Source organism: Lontra canadensis, unplaced genomic scaffold (genome assembly GCF_010015895.1).
Source record: "Lontra canadensis isolate GAN:19392208 unplaced genomic scaffold, GSC_riverotter_1.0 scaffold77, whole genome shotgun sequence".
Lineage (NCBI taxonomy): Eukaryota > Metazoa > Chordata > Mammalia > Carnivora > Mustelidae > Lontra > Lontra canadensis.
The window spans coordinates 9,845,918-9,864,616 of record NW_022631071.1 but is presented as its reverse complement, the minus strand read 5'-3'; the positions used below and the strand labels follow the sequence as shown (position 1 = coordinate 9,864,616).

The 18,699-nt window shown below is 33.6% G+C and overlaps 1 protein-coding gene across 1 annotated transcript in view; it reads left to right on the top strand.

Annotated features, from left to right (window-relative positions):
* DACH2 (dachshund family transcription factor 2) overlaps nucleotides 1-18,699 on the top strand; it is an 842,698-nt gene that overhangs the window by 285,067 nt on the left and 538,932 nt on the right. The gene's annotated exons all lie outside the window — the stretch shown is intronic.

The following is an 18,699-nucleotide window of genomic DNA, read 5'->3' as shown; positions in this document are numbered from 1 at the left end:
ATTTTAAAAATTGCGCCTTTACAAAACTTAAGGTATTTTTCACTTATGACATTCTGATTGAAAACTGTATAATATTTTTTCAATCTCTCCCAGAATAAAAAAATTTACTTATTTTGATGTTTCATTTATTTATCATAAAAAACACATTTAACTCTGTGATTCAAGTAGAAGTATAGAAAGATATTTTATTATGTAAACTCACTTTGTAATCTGACAAGATTAAAGTACAGCTGCAGAAATATTTATCCTATTTATATCATATATGACCAGGTTCTGTTTTGTCTTTATCATGTGTATCCATAAAACTCCCTTCCTCCTACCACTATTTTTTTCTTGAATTCTCTTCAAATGGAATTTGATGAAAAAAGTTTCATTCATCAGAGCTAAATTAAAGGTGTGCCATGTGATGAGTTGTGCCATAAATGAGTGTGCCATAAATATGTGCCATAAATGAGTTGTGACTCATAATGTGATGATTGGTACACATCTCTGAAAAACTTCTAACTTCTCAATTCTAGCCTTTGTTGTGGCAGTTACTTTCCATAATTGTCAAGGATTTTCAGCAGCAAGGTTTCTAAATTATGGTTAAATATGGGTCTTTCAGAAATTATCAGTAGCTTATATTGAATACTTGTGTATTTCCAAGCTTATATTAATTTGAACTTTTAAATTCTGTTTGTCTTTTAGCAGCACTTAAAAATAAAATATTAATACTTGAATTTGACTTGAATCAGAACAAATATGACTAATATTCAATATTAAGTTCTCAAAAACCTGTGAAGGGTGACATCAAAGAAATTTCCCAGTTGCTTTTTTTTTTGTTGTTGTTGTTTGGTACACCTAAATAGGGACTATTTTGATTAATTATGAAAGGAAAATACAATTGCAGATTCAGAGAGAAGGTTTAATTTATATTATTTCTAAAGGCCTATGACACTCTCTCAGTATATATAAATGTGTTTGCACTTAGTAGAATGCCAGTTTGTATACTCTACTTACAGAAAATTGCCCAGAAATGACAGAACAGGATTGTGCCCTCATTCTTTTTTTTATTTTTTATTTTTTCAGTGTTCCAAGATTCATTGTTTGTGCACCACACCCAGTGCTCCATGCAATACGTGCCCTCCTTAATACCCACCACCAGGCTTACCTATCCCTCCACCCCTCTCCCCTCCAAAACTCTCAGTTTGTTCTTAAAGTGGCTTAGCTACCCTTTTTACAAATAAATGAAACTCTGAACATACAAAATAACACTAAGTTGTTTATGCTTGTGTTTTAACAAGGTATTAGTGATCCAAAGAAGAGAAATCTGTCTCCATTAAGTTTGTGACATTTTGCATTTATGAATATTCTTATTCCATAATAATTTATGAGTACTGACTGATTTTTAAATGAACCTGACATACTAGTAAATATATTTCAAAATACCTTGTTATGATATCTTTCATAATTACCCTGAGGGAGATCAGGGCAATTAGTCAATACTTAATTAGTTTACCATGTATTATGAAATATGAACAGTCCTTTGAATTATAGATTTCCCACTGGATTATATCATAATTCTAAAATTTCTGTTAATGTAATATTAAAAATAAGAATTTATATTCATAAGAAAAATTTATCTTGGGTACTAGGGTGCCAAGGCCCAGGATCCTGGGATCAAACCTCACATCAGGTTCCTTGATTGGCCAGGAGCCTGGTTCTCCCGCTCCTGCTCCCCCTGCTTGTTCTCTCTGTCTTATAAATAAATAAATAAACTCTTAAAAAAAAGATTTTTTTTTCCTCAAAAAAAAAAGAACCTTTTATCAACTACCATTTTAAATTAAGGATATATGTGGAACCCTTCAGTAGTGTTCAACTTTTTCTCAAAAGCAGTTAATTCTTGTTTTCATCTTGTTCAAGAATAAATTCCCGTGGCAAAATGGAAATGAGACCAGTTACATTTTCCTCTGCTTATTTTTTTAATAGAGAAAACTTGAGTACAAATACAACACATGCAGTTTTCTTCCTTAGTTTGTTGATGTGATGGAGTACATTGAATTCTCAAAAGTTGAATCAGACCCAGAATAAAATACACTTGGTCTTGGGGTAAAATTATTATTGTACATTATTGAATTTGATTTGCTAATATTTTGCTGAGATATCATGAGAGATTTAGTTTGTAGTTTTCTTATAAAGTTTTTGTCTGGTTTTGATGTTAGGGTGATGCTGCCCTCTTAGAATGAGTTAAGAAGTATTTCTTTTGCTTCTATCTTATGAAACATATATTAGAGAATTGATATAACTACTTCCTTAATGGCTTGGTAGAATTCACCAGTAAACCTACCTCAGGCCTGATGCTGTCTATTTTCAAAGTTTAGTAATTATTGACCAATTTCTTTAATAGATACATGTCTTCAGATTGGCTATTTCTTCTAAGAGTATTGACAGATTATGTTTTTCTTATATTTTTATTTATTATTTTTATATCATTTTATTATTATTTTTTAATGTTTCAAGTTTTTATCTAAATTCTATTTAATTAATGTATAGTGTAATATTCCTTTCAGGAGTAGAATTTAGTGATTCACCACTTAAAGATAACATCCAGAACTCATTACAACAATGCCCTCCTTAATATCCATCACCCATATAGCCCATCACCTTGCCCAGCTCCCATCCATCAACCCTCAGTTTGTTCTGTATTGTTAAGAGTCTCTTTTATGGTTTGCCTCTCTCTTTTTTTTTTTCTTTCTCTATCTTCATCTGTTTTTTTTCTTAAATTCTACATACAAGTGAAATCATGATACTTGTCTTTCTCTGACTTATTTTGCTTAGCATAATCCCTTCTAGCTCCATCCACATGATTGCAAATGGTAAAATTTCATTCTTTTTGATGGCTGAATAATATTCCATTGTGTGTGTGTGTGTATTACCACCTGTTCTTTATCCACTCATCTGTCTATGGATATCTGGGCTTTTTCCATATTTTGGATATTGGGGATATTGCTGCTATAAAAATTGGGGTGCATGTGCCCTTTTGAGTCACAATATTTATATCCTATGGATAAATACCTAGTAGTGCAATTTTTACATTGTAGGGTATTCTATTTTCAACTCTTTGAGGAACCTTCATACTGTTTTCCAGAGTGGCTGCACCAGTTTGCATTCCTAACAGGAATGTAAGAGGGTTCCCCTTTCTCTGCAACCTGGACAATATCTATTGTTTCCTGTGCTGTTAATTTTAGCCACTCTGACATGTGTCTGGCGGTATCTCATTATGTTTTTTTTTAAAGGTTTTATTTATTTATTTGACAGAGAGAGATCACAAGTAGGCAGAGTGGCAGGCAGAGAAAGAGGAGGAAGCAGGCTCCCTGCTGAGCAGAGAGCCTGATGTGGGGCTCGACCAGCGGACCCTGGGATCATGGCCTGAGGCAGAGGCAGAGGCTTTAACCCACTGAGCCACCCAGGCGCCCTCTCATTATGGTTTTGATTTGTATTTCTTTTATGATGAGTGGTGCTAAACTCTTCTCATCTGTCTGTTGACCATCTGGGTGTCTTATTTGGAAAAAAAAATGTCTATTTATGGCCTTGGCTTATTTTTTAAAAAGATTTATTCATTTATTTGAGAGAGAGAAGTGAGCAGGGGGGAGGGACAAAGGGAGAGGAAGGGGCACCTGGGTGGCTCAGTGGGTTGAGCCTCTGCCTTCGGCTCAGGTCGTGATCTCGAGGTCCTGGGATCGAGCCCCGCATCGGGCTCTCTGCTTGGCGGGGAGTCTGCTTCCCCCCTCTCTCTGCCTGCCTCTCTGCGTACTTGTGATCTCTCTGTCAAATAAAATAAAATAAAATCTTTAAAAAAAAGGGAGAGGAAGAGACAGATTTAAGAAGACTCCAGGCTGAATGCAGAACCCAAAATGCGGTTTGATCTCATCACCCTGATATCAAGACCTGAGCCAAAACCAAGAGTTGGACACTTAACTGACTGAGCCACCCCAGGCACCCCATATTCTTGGGTACATTTCTTAACTGCATTATTTGTTTTTTGGGTGTTGAGTTTGATAAATTATTTTTTAGAGATTTTATTTATTTATTTATTTAAGAGAATGAGGAATTGAAATTTCCCTTCCATTTCTATTTTTTTGGGACAGTTTGAGAAAAATAGGTACTAGCTCTTCTTTAAATGTCTGGTAGAATTCCCTGGGAAGCCATCTGACTCTGGACTTTTTTGTTGGGAGATTTTTGATTATCAGCTCAAGTTTTTGCTGAATATGGATCTGTTCGTGTTTTCTATGTCTTTATGTTTTGGTTTATATGTTTTTAGGAATTCATCCATTTCTTCCAGATTGCCTAATTTGTTGGCACTTTTTTCATAATATTCTCTCATAATTGATTGTATTTCTATGGTATTGGTTGTGATTTCTCCTCTCTCATTCATGATTTTATTTATTTGGGTCCTTTCTCTTTTTCTTTTGATAAGTCTGGCTAGGGGTGATCAATCTTGTTTTATTTTTATGACCAAAGTATTTTATTATAAAAGATTAGCAGTTTAATGTCCAGTGAGTCACACAACCTTGTGTTTGTCCCACTTACATACTAATTCGTGAAGAAATATTACCTCTAATTTTGTAAATGAACTGAATCTAGTTTTTAAAGTTTTACTTTGGCAAAGGCTGCTCATCTATTGAATTTTTTATTGATGGCATTTTAAAAAATTATTTTTATTAACATATAATGTATTATTTTCCAAAGGGTATATGTCTGTGACTCATCAGGCTTACACATTTCACAGGACTCATCATAGCACATACTCTTAATTCTTTTAAAGAACCAGTTCCTAGTTTCATTGATCTGTTCTACTGTTTTTGTTTGTTCCTATATCATTTATTTCTGATCTAATCTTTATTATTTTCTTTTTCTGTTGTATTTAGTATTCATTTGCTGTTGTTTTTGTAGTTCCTTGAGGTGTAGGTTAGGTCGTGAACTTGAGTTTTTTCTTACCTCTTGAGATAGGCTTGTATTGCTATATACTTTTCTCTTATGATCACTTTTGCTGCAGCCCAAATGTTTTAGACTGTCATATTTTCATTTTATTTGTTTCTATTTGTATTTTTTATTTCTTCTTTAATTTCCTGGTTAACCTCATTCACTCCTTAGTAGAATGTTACTTTACTTCCATGTATTCATGCTCTTTCCAAATTTTTTCTTGTGAGGTACTTCAAGTTTCATAGTGCTATGGTCAGAGAATATGTGTGGCATGACCTCAATATTTTTGTGTTTGTTGAGGAGTGATTTGTGACCCAGTATGTGATCTATTCTGGAGAAGGTTCTCTCATACACTTAAAAAAGAATATGTATTTTGCTGTTTTAAGATGAAATGTTCTAAATATATCTATTAGTGCATCTGGTCCAATGTGCATTCAAAACCATTGTTTCCTTGTTGATTTTCTCCTTAGATAATCTGTCCATTGCTGTAAGTGGGGTATTAAAATCCCTTAATATTATTGTATTATTATCAATGAGTTTATTTACTTGTGTTATTAATTGTTTTCTATATTTCAGTGCTCTCAATTTGGGACCATAAATATTTACAATTATTAGATCTTGTTGGATAGATCCCTTTATTATGATATAGTGCCCTTCTTCATGTCTTGTTAGTCTTTGGTTTAAAATCTATCTGATGGGGATGCCTGGGTGGCTCAGTGTGTTAAAGCCTCTGCCTTCAGCTCAGGTCATGATCCTGGGGTCCTGGGATCGAGCCCCGCATTGGGCTCTCTGCTCAGCAGGGAGCCTGCTTCCTCCTCTTTCTCTGCCTGCCTCTCTGCCTGCTTGTGATCTTTGTCTGTCAAATAAATAAATGAAATCTTAAAAAAAACCTATCTGATATAAGTATGGCTACTCCAGATTTCTTTTGGTGTCCATTTGCATGATATATGGTTCTCCATTTCCTCTTTCCATATGCAGGTGTCTTTACATCTTAAATGAGTCTCTTGCAGGCAGCATATAGATGGGTCTCGGTTTTTTCATCCATTCTGACACACTATTTCTTCTGATTGTAGCTTTCAGTCCACTGACATTTGGAGTGTTGATAGATGTGAATTTAGTACCATTGTGTTCTCTGTAAAGTCATTTTTTGGTTTCTTTTTTTTTTAATTTAATTTTATTTTTTCAGTGTTTTAAGATTCATTGTTTATGCACCACACCCAGTGCTCATGCAATATGTACCCTCCATAGTACAGTACCCACCACCAGGCTTACCCATCCTCCCATTCCCCTCCCATCTAAAACCTTCAGTTTGTTTCTTGGAGTCCACAGTCTCTCATGGTTTGTCTCCCCCTCTGATTCCCTGCCTTCATTTTTCCTTTCCTTTTCCTAATGTCCTCCATGTTATTCCTTATGTTCCAATAGTAAGCAAAACCATATGATAATAGACTTTCTCTGCTTGACTTATTTCACTCAGCATAATCTCCTCTAGTCCTATCCACGTTGATGCAAAAGTTGGGTATTTATTCTTTCTGATGGCTGGGTAATATTTCATTGTATATATGGATCACATCTTCTTTATCCATTCATCTGTTGAAGGACATCTTGGCTCTTTCCACAGTTTGGCTATTGTGGACATTGCTGCTATGAACATTGGGGTACATATGGCCCTTCTTTTCACTATGCCTGTATCTTTGGGGTAAATATGTCCCATAACTTTTTATAAGTTGTATTTTCATTTTAATTTAGTTCAAAATTTTTTTTCAATTTTATTTTTTAATTATTTTTATTAACATACAATGTATTATTAGCCCCATGGGTACAGGTCTGTGAATCATCAGGCTTACAAACTTCACAGCACTCACCATATTACATACTCTCCCCAATGTCCATAACCCAACCACCCTCTCCATACCACCCTCCCCAGCAACCCTCAGTTTGTTTTGTGAGATTGAGTCTCTTGTGGTTTGTCTCCCTCCCGATCCCATCTTGTTTCATTTTTTCCTTCCATACCCTCCCAACACCCCACTCTGCCACTCAAATTCCTCATATCAGGGAGATCATATAATTGTCTTTCTCTGATTGACTTATTTCACTCAACATAATACCCTCCAGTTCCATCCATGTCGTTGCAAAAGGAAAGATTTCATTTCTTTTGATGGCTGCATAGTATTCCTTTGTGTGTGTGTGTGTGTGTGTGTGTGTGTGTAGATATCTATAGATCTATAGATAGATAGATAGATAGATATAGATCTCTATATCACATCTTCTTCATCCATTCTTCTGTTGATGGACATCTAGGTTCTTTCCATAGTTTGGCTATTAAGGACATTCCTGTTATAAACATTCAGATGCATGTGCCCCTTCAGATCACTACATTTCTATCTTTAGGGGAAATACCCAGTAGTGCAACTGCTGGGTCATAGAGTAGCTCTATTCTCAACTTTTTGAGGAACCTCCATGCTGTTTTCCAGAGTGGCTGCACCAACTTGCATTCCCACCAACAGTATAGGAGGGGTTTCCCTTTCTCCACATCCTCTACAACATCTGTCCTTTCCTGACTTGCTAATTTTAGCCATTCTCGTTTTGATTTGTTTAGCCATTGTCATTTTGATTTGTATTTCCCTGATGCTGAGTGATGTGGAGCATTTTTTCATGTGTCTGTTGGCCATCTGGATGTCTTCTTTGCAGAAATGTCTGTTCATGTCCTTTGCCATTTCATGATTGTATTATTTGTTCTTTGGGTGTTGAGTTTGATAAGTTATTTTTAGATTTTGGATACTAGCCCTTTATCTGATATGTCATTTGCAAATATCTTCTCCCATTCTGTCACTTGTCTTTTGGTTTAGTTAACTGTTTCCTTTGCTATGCAAAAGCTTTTGATCTTGATGAAGTCCCAGTAGTTCATTTTTGCCCTTGCTTCACTTGCCTTTGGCTATTTTTCTAGGAAGGAGTTGCTGCGGCTGAGGTCAAAGAGGTTGCTGTCTATGTTCTCCTCAAGCATTTTGATGGATTCCTTTCTCATATTGAGGTCTTTCATCAATTTAGAGTCTATTTTTGTGTGTGGTGTAAGAAAATGGTCCAGTTTCATTTTTCTGCATGTGGCTGTCCAATTTTCCCAACACCATTTTTTGAAGAGACTCTCTTTTTTCCATTAGACATTATTTCCTGCTTTGTTGAAGATTAGCTGACCATAGAGTTGAGGGTCTATTTTGGGGCTCTCTATTCGGTTCCATTTATTTATGTGTCTGTTTTTGTGCCAGTACCATAATTTCTTGATGATTACAGCTTTGTAATAGAGCTTGTAGTCTGAAATTGTGATGCCACCAACTTTGGCTTTCTTTTACAACATTCCTCTGGCGATTTGGGATCTTTTCTGGTTCCATATAATTTTAGGATTATTTGTTCCATTTCTTTGAAAAAAAAGATAATATTTTGATAGGGATTGCATTAAATGTGTAGATTGCTTTAGGTAGCATAGACATTTTCACAATATTTGTTCTTCCATTCCATGAGCATGGGACATTTTTCCATTTCTTTGTGTCTTCCTCAATTTCTTTCATGAGTACTTTATAGTTTTCTGAGTACAGATTCTTTGCCTCTTTGTTTAGGTTTATTCCTAGGTATCTTATGGTTTTGGGTGCAATTGTAAATAGGACTGACTCCTTAATTTCTCTTTCTTCTGTCTTTCTGTTGGTATATAGAAACACAACTGATTTCTGCACATTGATTTTACATCCTGACACTTTACTGAACTCCTGTAGAAGTTCTAGCAGTTTTGGAGTGGAGTCTTCTGGGTTTTCCACATAAAGTATCATATCATCTGCAAAGAGTGAGAGTTTGACTTCTTTGCTGATTTGGATGCCTTTAATTTCTTTTTATTGTCTGAGGCTAGGATTTCTAGTACTATGTTGAATAGCAGTAGTGATAGTGGACATCCCTGCCATGTTCCTGAACTTAGGGGAAAAGCTCTCAGTTTTTCTCCATTGAGAATTGTATTCACTTTGAGTTTTTTATAGATGGCTTTAATGATATTGAGGTATATACCCACGATCCCTACACTTCAAAGAGTTTTGATCAAGAAAGGATGCTGTACTTTGTCAAATGATTTTTTAGCATCTATTGAGAGTATCATATGTTTCTTGTTGTTTCTTTTATTAATATATTATATCACATTGATTGATTTCTGGATATTGAACTAACCTGGCAGTCCAGGAATAAATACCACGTCATTGTGGTGAATAATCCTTTTAATGTACTGTTGGATCCTATTGGCTAGGTTTTTGGTGAGAATTTTCGAATCTATGTTTATAAGGATATTGATCTGTAATTCTCTTTTTTGATGTGGTCTTTTGTTTTGGGATCAAGGTAATGCTGGCCTCATAAAATGAGTTTGGAACTTTCCTTTCATTCCTATTTTTTGGAACAGTTTCAGGAGAATAGTTATTAATTCTTTAAATGTTTGGTAGAATTCCCCTGGGAAGCCATATCACCTTGTTTTTTGGGAGATTTTTACATGACTGCTTCAATCTCCTTACTGGTTATGGGTCTGTTCAGGTTTTCTATTTCTTCCTGGTTCAATTTTGGTAGTTTACATGTCTCTAGGAATGCATCCGTTTCTTCCAGATTGTCAAATTTGCTGGCATATAGTTGCTCATAATATGTTCTTATAATTGTTTTTATTTTTTTGGTATTGGTTGTAATCTCTCCTCTATCATTCATGATTTTATTTATTTGGGTATTTTCTCTTCTCTTTTTGATAAGTCTAGCCAGTGGTTTATCAATCTTATTAATTCTTTCAAAGAACCTTCTCCCAGTTTTGTTGATTTGTTCTTTTGTTTTCTATTTCATTGATTTCTGCTCTGATCTTCATTATTTATCTTCTCCTGCTGGGTTTGGACTTTCTTTGTTGTTCTTTGTTGAGGTCTTTACGTGTAGGGTTAGGCTGTGTACTTGAGACCTTTCTTGTTTCTTGAGAAAGGCTTGCATTGCTATATACTTTCCTCTCAGGACCTCCTTTGCTGTGTCCCACAGATTTTGAACAGTTGTGTTTTCATTTTTATTTGTTTTCATGAATTTTTTCAATTCTTCTTTAATTTCCAAATTGACCCATTCATTCTTTAGTAGGATGCTCTTTAGTCTCCATGTATTGGAGTTCTTTCCAACTTTCCTCTTGTGATTGAGTTCTAGCTTCAGAGCATTGTGGTCTGAAAATATGCAAGAAATGATCCCAATCTTTGGGTACCAATTGAGACCTGATTTGTGACCCAGGATGTGATCTACTCTGCAGAATGTTCCCTGTGCACTGGAGAAGAATGTGTATTCTATTGCTTTGGGATGGAATGTTCTGAGTATATCTGTAATGTCCATCTTGTCCAGTGTGTCATTTAAGACCTTTATTTCCTTCTTTATTTTTGCTTGGATGATCTGTCCATTTCAGTGAGGGGATGTTAAAGTCCCCTGCTATTATTGTATTATTGTCGATTTGTTTCTTTGACTTTGTTATTAATTGGTTTATATAGTTGGCTGCTCCCACGTTAGGGCCATAGATACTTAAAATTGTTGGACAGACCGTTTGAGTATGATATAGTGTCCTTCCTCATCTCTTATTATAGTCTTTGGCTTAAAATCTAATATATAAGGATTGCCACCCCAGATTTCTTTTGATGTCCATTAACATGGTAAATGGTTTTCCACCCCCTCACTTTAAATCTAGAGGTGTCTTTAGATCTAAAATGAATTTATAGAAGATAGTATATTGGTGAGTTTTGTTTTTTTATCCACTCTGATACCCTGTGTCTTTTGATTGAGGCATTTAAGCCGTTTACATTCAGGGTAATTATTGAAACAAATGAATTTAGTGCTATTGTATTGCCTGTAAGGTGACTATTACTGTATATTTTCTCTGTTTATTTCTGATCTACTACTTCTAGGCTCTCTCTTTGCTTAGAGGACCCCTTTCAATGTTTTCTGTCATGATCTCAAGTCATGATCTCAGGGTCTGGGATTGAGCCCCACATCAGGCTCTCTGCTCAGCAAGGAGCCTACTTCCCCCTCGCTGCCCACTTCTCTGCCTGCTTGTGAACTCTCTCTCTGTCAAATAAATAAATAAAATCTTTAAAAAATTAAGGATTAATTTTAGTTTTGCAAGAACTTTAACTTACTTTAAAATGCTTTCTGAGAAAGTTCTTTCAGTTATTTAAAAAATTTATTTGAACACCCACTATGTACCGGGCACCATGCTGTAGGCTTTATATGTTTGCTCATTTGAATTCATGAGGATTCAGATGTATTTTACTAACCTCTACATTTGTGTGACAAAGTAATGTAGAATGCAAATATATTTTTCTGACCTTTAACTTAACAAACTTAACTTGTAAATATTAAAGATAATTTAAATGTCCTAGTTCATTCTTTGTCATCTCAGCTTTCTGAGATAATGTTTAGTTTCCCTTACTGAATGAGAGGCCCCTAAATTTCAGTTTACCAAAACTAATGATTAGAATGGCAATAGTTTTGTAATGAAAACAGCTCTGATGTGGTAGTAAATGTGCAGAACTGGTGTTGTCAAGTAGAGTGTTTAGCATTTCTATTCCTAAAGGTAAATTTCTTTACTCAAATTCTCTTTGATAAAGTGAAAATACCATTAACATGATATTGAATTTTTTATTGGCCCATAATAAGAAACTGCCTTTGTATTATATTATTGATTTCCTCATTACTTACTGTTTAACTAGTATAAGATTTTCCAGTGATTCTCAAAATGTGTTTCTACAATTGAATTGCTAGTTAAGTCTTAATTTGAGAATCAAGTTTGTTCCCCCTAAAATCTTGATAACTCAGAAACTTCTTTTTTTATTTCATAACAAATGAAGAATTTGTTATTTAAAAATAAAAGAATAAAAAACTGAAACTCTCAGCCTGCTATTATTGGAATAAAAGATGAGAGGGTTCACTGCGGTTTCTTAAAGAAAGAAACTCAAGAAAGATATTTTGATATTAATAAGTGTAACAGAAATTTAATAAATATTATCAAAGGAGAACATTAGCTTTTGAATAGGAAAGGAACCTACATGTTAACTCTTCATAGGAATATTATTTTATTGCTATAAACTTACTAAATTTCAAACTCTTTGTGTACCAATTAATTATGAATGCTATGTTTAAAATGTAAGTTTGCTCTGGGCTTTCTTTCATGAAGAATGGTTTGTTTACTCTAACCATTTGTAAAGTTGAATTCTGTTATAGTAGAGCTTATTTTTTAAAGCACATATTTGATTATATTACAGGTTAAATCTCACCTTTAGAAACATAACCAATACATACCTTAATGTTGAATAAATAGTATGTACTTAACACATGCTAGATACTGTAGTAAGCAGTTATATTTGGGTGTTTTAGCATATATAAGTTGCTCCTTTAAACATAAGGGTCTAAAATTATAAAATTATTAATTATTCATTACCAGAATATAATTTTCTTTTACATACAACAAAACTCAATAATCTAAAAAGTTTTAAATTTTTCCTGAGAACTGATAACAAGGGAAATAACCAATTTCTGTCAGTAAGTAGAACATTAAACAAGGAAACTTACCAGGGAGATTGGAACAGTGACTCAATATGGAATCATATTCCAAATTAGCACTTTTCAACAAATTCACATGTAAAGCAAAAAAAAAAAAAGAGTGATCCATGATGTTAACAAAATTTTTATTACCTATTCTCTCATCACAATGAGATATATAATTGCAAACATAATTGCAGTATAACATTATTATTTCTTTCCTTGCACAAATTGCTAGAGTTTTAGTGACTCCTTACAAATCTACTTCAAATGAACACTGATTTCTCATTTTGTGAAAAAAGTAAATGAACAACAACAACAAAAAAAAACTAACCAAATGTTTAATGTAGCTGCTAGCTTAAAGTTGAATTAAATGGTCTTGAATTGTAATTATTCTTATTTTAAAAATCTATGAATTTTGGCATAGCTTTTTAGTAACCCTCCTCCTCTGGGATAACTTAATAATATGTGAGGAATGAATTGTGCCACCTTTGTCATCCATATATGTCTTAATTCAGAATACAATGACTCAAGGGTTTGAGGGAAGCACTTGTTTGCATGGATGGATTAAAGACTCATTTACTTAATTGTTCTTTAGTGAATAAATTCCAAATACTCTTAACTTACACATAGTGTTTCTTAGCATGGGATCAATGCACAACCATTACATCTGAGGAGTATTAAATTGGAAGTAAGGTTTTCCTTCCTACTCCCACCTCCAGTGTTTGGAAGAAGATTATGCAAATAAAATTGTGAGAGAACAGGGTTGTTTTTTAATTTTCATTTTTATTGCTAGAAAAAGCTTAATGGTGTTTTAGACATGATATTACATCTCAGAAAAGGGGCAATGCATCTTTAAAAGTTAAATTACAACATCTTTACTTTTATCAAATTCTCTATAAATCTTTCATGACATTTTATTTAACAAAGTGTCATTGAAACTGTATAGGTGATTGATGTGACCCATGTAAGATCAACATGAAATGTTTGTAAATGTCAGCAAAATGTGACCATCTAAAAACATGTAAGGATGGAGTTTCCGTGAAAGTGAAAAACAAACAGAAAAATGTTTATTTTATTCTTTGCTTTCCTGTATGCAATTACAAATTCATAGAAGAAATATTCCATTTGATTTTCCTTGGAGTTTGAGTCATCAGAGGTCTAATTTACTTTTGACATTCACCCTTTCAAAGCCTTGGTCTCTTATTCACTGGATATGTTTCCTCAATCATCTATGGAAAAACAACCGAATCAAAAATTTCTTAGAAAAATGATAATGTTTGTGAAGAATGGGCAGAACCTTGACAAAAAACTTTCTGTGGAAATTATAGAAATTATAGGAGGATATCCTCTTGGAATTGTCAATGAAGAGTTCCTGTTTATTCACATAGAGAAAAACATTGTTGATTTTCCATTTAATTGAATAAAATACTGATATAAAAGCAAATATAAAAAGAGACTAAAAGAGAAGGAAAAAATATAACAGATTAGAAATATATAAGAACAGTACCAGTAGCTCACTCTAAATGGAAGAGTTTTATTTTCTTTTAAATTCCATTGTAGTTAAAATACAGAGTTATTTTAGTTTTGGGTATACAATACAGTGTTTTAACAATTTCATACACAATCAGTGCTCATCATTACAAGTATATTCCTTACTCCCCATCACCTATTTTTACCCACATCCCCACCTCTCCTCTCTTAACCACTAGCTTCTTCTTTACACTTAAGAGTCTGTTTCTTGGTTTGACTCTCTCTTTTCCCCCTCTGTTCATTTTTGTTTGTTTCTTAAATTCTACATATAAGTGAAAACATATGATATTTGTCTTTCTCTGACTTAACTCCACTTAACATTATACTGTCTAGATCTATCCATGTCTTTGCAAATGGCGAGATTTGATTCTTTTTTATGGCTGAATATTATTAAATTATGTATAGGTGCCTAGGTGGCTGGGTTGGTTAAGCCCCCAACTCTTGATTTCTGCTCGGGTCATGATCTCAGTTTCATGAGATTGATCCCCATGTTGGGCTCCATGCTCAATGGGGAGTCTGCATGATATTCTCTCTCCATTGCCCTCTGCTCCTCCCCTAATCTATCTTTCTCTCTGAAATAAATATTTAAAAAATATGTATATATACCAAATCTTCTTTATCCATTCTTCAGTTGATGGACACATGGACTACTTCCATAATTTGACTATTATAAATAATGCTGCTATAAACAAAAGGGTGCATGTATAACTGTGAATTAGTCTTTTCATATTTTTTGTGTAAATGCATGGTAGTGTGATTACTAAATCATATTAATTTTTGAAGAACCTCTATACAGTTTTCCACAGTGGATACACCAGTTTGCATTCTAACCAAGAGTGCACAAGATTTCCTCTTTCTCTACATCTTCACCACCATTTGTTGTTTCTTATATTGTTGATGTTAGCCATTTTGACAGGTGTGAGGTGATATGTTGTTGTAGTTTTGATTTGTATTTTTCTGATGATGAGAGATATTGAGCAACTTTTTATTTGCCTATTGACCATTTAGGTGTCTTCTTTGGAGAAATGTCCGTTCATGTCTTCTGACCATTTTAAAATTGAATTATTTATTTTTTTGGTTTTGAGTTTTATAAGCTCTTTATATATTTTGGCTACTAACCCTTCATTGGATGTGTCATTTGCAAATATCTTCTCCAGTTCCATTGGTTGCTTTTTAGTTTTGTTGATTGTTTCTTTTACTGTACAGAAGCTTTTTATTTTGATGTAATCCCGATAGTTTGCTTTTGCTTTTATTTATTTATTTATTTGCCTCAGGAGACATATATAGAAAAATGTTGCTATGGCCAATGTCAGAAAACTTACTGCCTCTGCTTTTTTCTAGGATTTCTATGGTTTCAGGTCTCACATTTAGGTCTTTAATCTATTTTAAATTTGTTTTTGTTTATGGAGAAAGAAAGTAGTCTAGTTTCATTCTTTTGTATGTAGCTGTCCAGTTTTCCCACACCATTTGTTGAAGAGACTGCCTTTTTCCCATTGGATATTTTTTCCTGCTTTGTCAAAGACTAATTAACCATATAATTGAGGGTTTTTTTCTGGGTTTTCTGTTCTGTTCCATTGATCTGTATGTCTATTTTTATGCCTATACCATACTGTTTTGATTACTACAGCTTTGTAATACAATGTGAAGTATGGAATTGTGATGTCTCCTGCTTTGCTTTTCCTTATCAAATGTGCTTTGGATCTTCAGGTTCTTTTGTGGTTCCATATAAATTTTAGGATTGTTTGTTCTAGCTATGTGAAAAATACCAGTGGAATTTTGATGGAGACTGCATTAAATGTGTCAGTTGCTTTGGGTAGTATAAATATTTTAACAATATTTGTTTCACCAATCCATGAGCATGGAATGTCTATCCTTTTCTTTGAGTCATCTTCAATTTCTTTCATGATTATTTATAGACTTCAGAGTACAGGTCTTTGACCTCTTTGGTTAGGTTTATTCCTAAATATCTTATTGTTTTTGGTGCAAGCAATTTTAAATGGGATTGTTTTCTTAATTTCTGCTTCCAGTACCTCATTATTGTCGTATAGAAATGTAACAGAATTCTTCACATTAATTTTGTATCTTGCAACTTTTCTGAATTCATTTATCAGTTCTAGTAGCTTTTTGTTGGAGTCTTTAGGGTTTTCTATATATAGTGTCATGGCATTTGCAAATAGTGAAAGTTTTACTTTTTCCTTACCAATTTTTGGATACTTTTTGTTGTCTGATTGTTGTAGTTAGGACTTCTGGAATTATGTTGAATAAAAATGATGCGAGTGGACACTCTTGACTTGTTCCTACCTTAGGGGGGAAGCTCACAGTTTTTCAGCATTTAGTATGATGTTTACTGTGGGTTTTCATTATATGGTCTTTATTATATTGAGGTAGGTTACCTCTAAATCTACTTTGTTGAGGTTTTTATCCTAAATGGTTGTTGTACTTTATCAAATGGTTTTTCTACATCTATATAGATGATCATATGGTTTGTATCCTTTTTCTTATTGATGTAATGTATCATGTTGAATGTTTTGTGAATATTGCACCACCTTTGCATATTTAGAATAAATCCCACTTGAATAAGATGATTCAACTGGAATGGTGAATGTTTCTTTAAATGTATTGCTGGTTTTGGTTTGCTAATATTTTTTTGAGGATTTTTGCATCTATATTCATCAGGGATACTGGCCTGTAGCTCTTTTTTTTTTTTTTTTTTTTGTGGTGACTTTATCTTGTTTTGGTATCAGGGTGATACTTATCTCATAGAATGAATTCAGAAGTTTTCTTTTCTTTTTTATTTTTCAGAATAGTTTGAGAGAAATAAGTATTAACTCTTATTTATTATTTTATTTTATTTTTTAATTTTTAATTTATTTTCAGCGTAACAGTATTCATTGTTTTTGCACCACACCCAGTGCTCCATGCAATCCGTGCCCTCTCCAATACCCACCACCTGGTTCCCCCAACCTCCCACCTCCCGCCCCTTCAAAACCCTCAGATTGTTTTTCAGAGTCCATAGTCTCTCTAACCCTAACCCTAACTCTTATTTAAATGTCTGGTATAATTTGCTTGTGAAACCATTTGGTTCTAAAATTTTGTTTGTGGAGAGTTTTTGATTACTAACTCAATTTCTTTGCTGGTTATTGGTCTGTTCAGAATTTCTTTTTTTTTCCCTTTTTCAATTTTGATAATTTGTATGTAACCAGGAATTTATCCATTTCTTCTTGTTTGTCCAATTTGTTGGCATAAAGTTTTGTATAATATTCTCTTATACTTGTTTGTATTTCTGTAGTGTTGGTTGTTATTTCTCCTCTCTCATTTGTGATTTTGTTTATTGGCTCCTTTCTCTTTTTTTCTTTTTGATGAGTTTGGCTAAAGATTTATCCATTTTGTGCATCATTTCAAAGAACCAGCTCCTGGTTTCATTGATCTGTTCTCTCTTTGTTGTTGTTGCTGTCTGTTTTTTGCATTCTATGTTATTTATTTCTGTTCTAATCTTTATTATTTCCATTCTCCTACTGGCTTTAGGATTCATTTGTTTTTCCTAGTTCCTTTTTGGTGTGATGTCAAATTGTTTTATTTGAGATTTTTCTTGCTTCTTAAGATAAGCCTGTGCTGCTATATACTTCCCACTTAGGACCATGTTTGCTGCATCCCAAAGATATTGGAATGTTATGTTTTCATTTTCATTTGTCCCCATGTATTTTTAAAATTTCTTCTTTGATTTCATGTTTGATCGATTCATTGTTTAGTAGCATGTTGCTTAACCTCCATGTGTTTGTGGTATTCCCCAATTTTTTCTTGTGGTTGACTTCAAGTTTCATAGTGTTGTAGTCAAAAATATGTGTGGTATGATTTCAGTCTTTTTGTACTCATTGAGACTTGATTTGTCACCTAGTATGTGATATATTCTGGAAAATGTTCTATGTGCATTTGTAAAGAATGTGTATTCTGCTGTTTTAGGATGGAATGATCTGCATATATCTGTTAAATCCATCTGGTCCAATGTGTCATTCAAAACCACTATTTCCTTGTTTATTTTCTGTTTAGATGTTCTGTTCACCAATGCAAGTGGGGTGTCAAAGCCCCTATTACCATTGTATTAGTATTAATTAGTTCCTTTATGTTTGTTATTAACTGTTTTATGTATTTCAGCACTCCTATTTTGGGTGCATAAATATTTAAAATTGTCATATCTTCTTGTTGGATTTTCTCCTATATTAATATATATTGTCTTTGTCTTTGTTACAGACTTTGTTTTAAAGACTATTTTGTGTGATATAAGTATTGCCACTGTGGCTTTCTTTTGACATCCATTTACATGATAAATATTTCTCCATCACCTCACTTTCAATCTGCAGGTATTTTTAGTTTTGTCTAAAATGAGTATCTTGTAAGCAGAATATAGATGAGTCTTATTTTTTTCTCCATTCTTTCACCATATTTCTTTTTTAAGCTTTTAGTCCATTTACATTCAAAGTAATTTTAAAAGATTATATTTATTTATTTGGGAGAGAGAAAGAGAGAGAGAGAGTAGGGAAAGCAGCAAATGGAGAGGGATTAGCGGACTCCATACTGAGGATACTGAGCACAGAGACCAACATGGAGCTTGATCTCACAACCCTGAGTCATGGCCTGAGCTGA